Source organism: Brienomyrus brachyistius, chromosome 8, assembly GCF_023856365.1.
Source record: "Brienomyrus brachyistius isolate T26 chromosome 8, BBRACH_0.4, whole genome shotgun sequence".
NCBI lineage: Eukaryota > Metazoa > Chordata > Actinopteri > Osteoglossiformes > Mormyridae > Brienomyrus > Brienomyrus brachyistius.
Window position 1 is genome coordinate 6,720,866 of NC_064540.1, and position 6,000 is coordinate 6,726,865.

General features: G+C 42.2%; 1 protein-coding gene across 10 annotated transcripts in view; it reads right to left on the minus strand.

Annotated features, from left to right (window-relative positions):
* The window catches only part of atp2b2 (ATPase plasma membrane Ca2+ transporting 2), a 132,447-nt gene extending 126,447 nt beyond the window's left edge, over nt 1-6,000 (minus strand). For 9 of the 10 annotated variants that reach the window (XM_049022093.1, XM_049022090.1, XM_049022088.1 and 6 more), the window contains exons 1-2: nt 5,869-6,000; nt 5,643-5,741 (exon numbers count right to left, since the gene is read on the minus strand). The gene's annotated coding sequence lies outside the window, so the exon portion shown is untranslated. The remainder of the gene's footprint in view (nt 1-5,642; nt 5,742-5,868) is intronic. The other variant, XM_049022094.1, reaches the window with a different exon arrangement.

Below are 6,000 nucleotides of genomic sequence, written 5' to 3' on the forward strand. Positions count from 1 at the left end.
TACCCTTGAGAAAAGCATTTAACCCGAACAGAATTTTAATAGATTAAGAATAGTAATACAACAGATTAATAATGCAATATGATATTCTGTAAAGTTTACAGTTGTAAAAGAGGTAAAATGCTAAGCTAAGAGGCATGATGGGAAAATGACAAGAAGGAAATGAACCCACTGACGTTGTAGAAAGAAGTTGGGGGAGCAGCATTACACCACTTTGAATAAAAAGGTGTAGTACTTCTTTTCCAAAGAGCTCGAATTAAAGATGCTTATTAGTGACATTTCTGTATTTTAATTTTTATACGTTTTCATACTCCAATGTAGCAATTCATGCAACAGGCTGACCTCATGCCAACTCAATCCCGTATTTCCGAATTAATGTTGTCAGCATCAATCACGATTTCACAATGGTTGGAACAAGCTGATCGCCCCTATGCTAATTGCCCTGAGACCGAGAAGCACTAAACACCAGGCTGAGCTGCCAGTAAACTCAAACGCACATTTTTTCCCTTGAAAAAAGTCATGACCTCCATTTCATTCACTCTGAACACGATGACATTCCCCCCCATTACCGGCGAAATTAAGAAAGACTCCATCATAAAACACCGCCCGCTACATGCAGCGGCTGGCAGCATTTTAATATGAAGGGTCGATGCGAGGCACATGTGTGCATTATGAAGAAATACCCTGGAGACTTCGACGCGGCTATTCAAAGGAGCACTATTCCCTAACTGTGAAATTGCATTAAAACTCAGCATTTGATCTTGAAAGATCAATCTTGCGGAGGGGAGAGAGAGAGAGGGGGAAGATTTTTTAAACGGTAAACTCTCAGACATTCCAAAATACATTCCCGAAAGACTGAAGCCCCCACTTAACAGGATCAGTTTTATGGACAGGGGATGGCCATGCATTAATAATTAGCAAAACACTATTATTACACAAGCTGCGGACGCGTGTGGAGGTGCCAAAGTGCACATTACAGAGTGTCAGACTGACTGCCGTGTAAAAGACGGCAATCGCCGTAGCGGAGACGTGTGAGGTATTGCAATTTATCAATTTATTAAAGGCACTTGAAACGAAGGTTAAGGGCGTGATCCCATCTATATAAATAAAGGGCGCGTCCCTCGGTTCGGACAAGACGCGGAGCCAAGGGGAAATAAACGCAGCGTGTGAAGCTAATTCAGATCCTGGCCAGCCTTTCAAATCCAAGTCATGCATTTCTCTAAAGCAAATAAATAAATAAAGCACCAGTCCTTACATAATGGCACATACCCCGGTGCAAAGCAATTAGCCAAATACCAGAGCCCTTGTTCCCAGCAGAGTATTTTTACTCGGCCCTTGTTGTAATAATAAAAGAAAATACATTTATTCAGTCGCGTTACCCACGCTGCAGCTGGGTAAATGTAATAGGTATCATAGCTCGCACGCCATGCAAATCAGTAATATAATCCCCCACCGTGTCCTGATCAACCATGCCGCATTAACGATTCTCGGGAAGAGGGGTGTCATTTAATTAAAGTCAAAAATTAGAGAGAATTCTCTGTCGGGAAATGACTAAAAGCAGCATATCACAACTGATATAGACCTACATATGCAGAATGCTCGCCATTTTATGCTTATGAACACGCAAAAGGTTTTAACATTTAATGGTATTTGATGACATTCAAGCAGACGTATTATGATCGGTGCATCACCTTTACCAGATTATCTGCGTTTTTGTAATTAAACAACAGAAATGAACCACTCAGTGTCTTTGCATCCATGGCTGGTCTGTCCCCCAAGCAGTTTTTAGAGTATACCATGGTAACATAAAAGTAGGGGCAGGTGTGTTGGCGACAGACTGTAGAACTCCCAACAAGTAGTAAATGCTCCCCCCAGCAATTTTCATTATAGCCTAAAAAAAACCTATATCACTATATAGCTACAGGTCGTGACATTAACATAATAGAAAACTTGAATGCTAGAAGCATCTCCAAATATTTAGGTATTTTAACATACATTTGAAAGGAAACCTTTAGTCAGGACTACGGTTAGTCAAGAAAATTACTCATGACTCCAATTAAAACTATCCTTGTGTTTGAAAAATAAGAACATCTTACATGAAGAAAAGCCATAAAAGTACAGAGTATCTGTTGAACAGAAGGTGGCATTTGTCTGTTCATACCGTAAACACCTGCTTTCAAAGTATTGGTACTGTAGCAATAATGTTGGCAAACTCTGCCAGGCCCAAGAAGCACAACAATCATTAGACCAATGAAGTGTCAGTTAGGACAAAGGAAAGAGCAGGATCGTCGGTATGACTGTATAAAGCAGATCTATCACTGCATGAGAGAGTTTTGTTTGAAAACCTCTGGGCTGATGGTGATTACAGTATTTTCTGGTTTATCTTTGAAGAAAATAAGCCATTTCAAATTGTGTGAGTATAGCTATAATACATAACGGGACCTATAAAATAGACAAAATGGCTGCCTTGAGTTACCCGATTCTGCATCTGTAATTAAATGTTATAATTCCTGAAATGGGGCCATGTAGCCCTGCATCATTAATTTTGTTAGCGGAAGTAAATAAGGGTGCAGATGCTGATGAAACATTTGTGTGTCTCCCTCCCAGCTTCTTAAACTACATGTAAGCCACACTGGCAAAGCAGTGTAAGGATAGATCCAAGATGGCCTCTGGATATATTCACTGAGTATTCCTGCAGTACTGGTCGAGTTTTATGAAAAGCCAGATATCGAGTTTCCAGAGAGATTCCTTTCAGAGATTACTCAACAGATCTTTTGTAAATTTTCCTAGAAATCTACTTGGGCTCTAAAAGGAGTATATAATGCGTCTGGATTGCCTTCATACAGCCTCAGTCACTGATCACACTGGGTAAATCATGCATGATAAAGGATAGATTTCACCCGATAACTCTGAAAAGATGCATCTGCGTCATTTAGACAATTCCCTGTGAAACCTCCAAATGTTTGCTTCACACTTACACTACTGTGGTCCAGCTGCACGTATTTGGATTTAAAAAAATTACAATAATTATGCAACAGGCTATTTAAAAGTCCTATATCTGTTGCGACATTGGGTTTATTTACAAGTGAATTCTCGGAAACAGGCTATTAACGTGTGAACAAAAGTTCCTCCCCTACGAGGCTGCTGGTGAAGTGTGAAACCGGGGTGCAGAAAGCTGTCCTTCCTAATCACGTCGTATTTTCATGACAAACCCCCCCCCCCCCCCCCCCCCTCCCGCCCGCCTGATGTATTCCGTGTTTCGGTGCAAAGGTCAGAAGCAGCTCCTTGGCTGCTGGATCCCTGCTTTGGCTACTGACAGATGTTTGGTTCAGCCAAGGCTGCGGCAGATTAATTCACAGTCATCTCTCATTATTTACACCAGCCACACAGCGCCATGGATGCCCACAAATGTTCATCTTCCTCTCCTGCCAGAAACGGTGTCTCGGGAACGCTTCTGGAAAATAAACGGCGACAGGCCCGCCAGCGAGCTGTTGTCTGCGCGGTGACAGTGGGAATGATGCAGACCTGCAAAGCTAAGAGGAGATTTTTTTTATGTATTCCCTTGGAGGCTTGTTACATGTCCCAGGGGAGATAAGAATTCACCGGGAAAAAGGTGAACGATCCAGAGATTTTGATAACTTGCACCTTCGTAGGGCTGTGCTAAAGGTCGTTCGGAGGGCGCGGATGCTTTGTGCGGACGGAGAGCTTAAGCTAACTGATTTAATGTACACGGCAAGGTCCTGTTACAAAAAATGTGCTTCCGCTATCATTTCCAGGAGCATAAGAACCATCCCAGTTCTGGAATCCAGGTGCCAAAATGTCAAATTACACTCTATTGACATGGACAAGCTATAAAGGTATCAGGGTAAACAGTCATTCATTGAGGACATTGACAGCTTGAATCTCAGCCACAATAATTTATAGGGGTCTGGTTATAGATAGCGCAGTATCATTTCCTGTTATCAATCCTCTGGGTCGGCTTTCCTTATGACTTCATAACATTTCCGGCGTGGGCTCGTCATCCTGCCAAGCGACGTGTCGGCTGCTGTACCACTCAGTCTAAAATAACATCAAAACAACCTGCTTCCCCCCCCCCCCCCAAAAAAAAAAAAAACCTTCTACAGCAATAAGGGCCACGCAAGCCACTAATGGACATTTTGTCCATCCCCTGTTCGAATGACAAGCCTGATATAGCGAGTGACACGTGGATGTGAACTGACAGCCACAGTGAGCATTGTTTATTTTTGGTCACCATCCACAAACGCACATAAAAACGGGGTTTTAAAAAATGTGCTGCCTTTGGACTGTCCCTCGAAAGACAACGGCAGGTCACTTTCATTTTAGAGGCCAGACATGTCCCAGGACTAGAAACACACAGGATCTTAAAACCAACTAGGTTGTTTAGTGGGTAAATACTATGGTGAATAGTTATGTAATCCCTGATGTGAAACAACAGGCTATATGTGAATATTTATGAATACAACATATTGTCTGGGTGAGTTACAGCTTTCTAGACTGAAAATAACATTTAAGGAAGCCCTTACAGTAACAAAGCCCATAAACACGTGTACTTTCACTCTGAGCATTTAAAACTTGTAATGCAAGAATTACCATCAACCCTTTTGGTCTATTAAATTGTAAACTTATCATTCCTCTACTTATTCGCTTAACGATGCATTATGGGCTTCTGTGATCATCGATGTAATGCATCTCCTCTCTTCGTACCCAAACAAGCGTAATTTCTGAATCTCCAGTTAATAGTTTGACGAAAAAAATCACTAGACTTAAATATGGCAATGTAACCTCGAAAAAATTGTGAATTACGTGACAGTAAATTAAACTATCAGTCTAAGGCATTTTACTGGTATGCAGTTTCAAAAACATTTTCATGCTTAGCTGCAAGCACAAAACATAAGACTGTCAGGCTAGATATACTGGCTAATTGTGACTGTATGTCTAGAGATGTGTCAGCTGAAACTACCATTTTTTCAATAACGCGTTCTTCATTACGAAACAATGTGCCTTAAGCTGGAATCGTTTTTTTTGTCGTTCCTTCACTGGCAAACGGAACTGTCAAATACATCTAAATGGAGTTTTAAAATAGCCTCGTTTATCAAGCCGTGCATTTGTGCAGCAAACTATGGTGTCAATATGAATTTGTCTATCCATTTTCCACGGCTTAATATTTGGTAGCTTATTTGTTTCCTTTTTCCCTTTCCTGCCCTGAATGTCATTAAGTGGACTGATTAACATTTCAGCACCGTAAACTTTGTTGCATCGACACACTAAATTCGCAATATTTGCAGTACAGCATGCGAACACCGCAGAATTTACAAAAAGGGTTTTTTCATGACATAAACACCAGATTTACCATCTCTCTACCAACCAGGTGAATGTCAGCGTTTAGTTGAATCTCCGCGCAGAAATGATCGGGGCAGATTAAGCGGCTCGGGGCGGCAGAATAGAACAGCTCTTATAAACATACAGCGCTCGTTTCGGACGAAGCCGCCTTTGCAAGGTCAGTTTGGCAATCTGCATATAATTCACGTCGATCGTGCAACCAAGACACACAGGGGCTCTTCACAGAAATCGCAATAAGACGGGAAACTTTTGCAATCGGGTAATGAAGATCGTGGTTCCCTTACCTGCGTCCGACTGGGACAGAGAAGAGAGCGGAGCGATCGCCTGGACGGAAGGATGCTGCTGTCCGGCCGTAACAGTATCCCCTGGCTTCATCAACGGCGCTGTGGGAAAGGCGCAGACAAATCCATTTTCAGCACTACTGCGACTCCCCCAGCCCCCTTTCCCCCTTGGGCTGATACAACCAACTTACATACATAAGCTTTAAAACACTAACACGGCTATACTAACCGCAACAGCTTCGCCCCGCTTATTCCCGGGTCACAGAGCAACGCGGCAAAGGCGCAAAAAGATTGTGATGCTTTGCTACTGTACAGCACGTGATTATTAACTTCTAATATTAGTTCGACGGCATGTTATTCT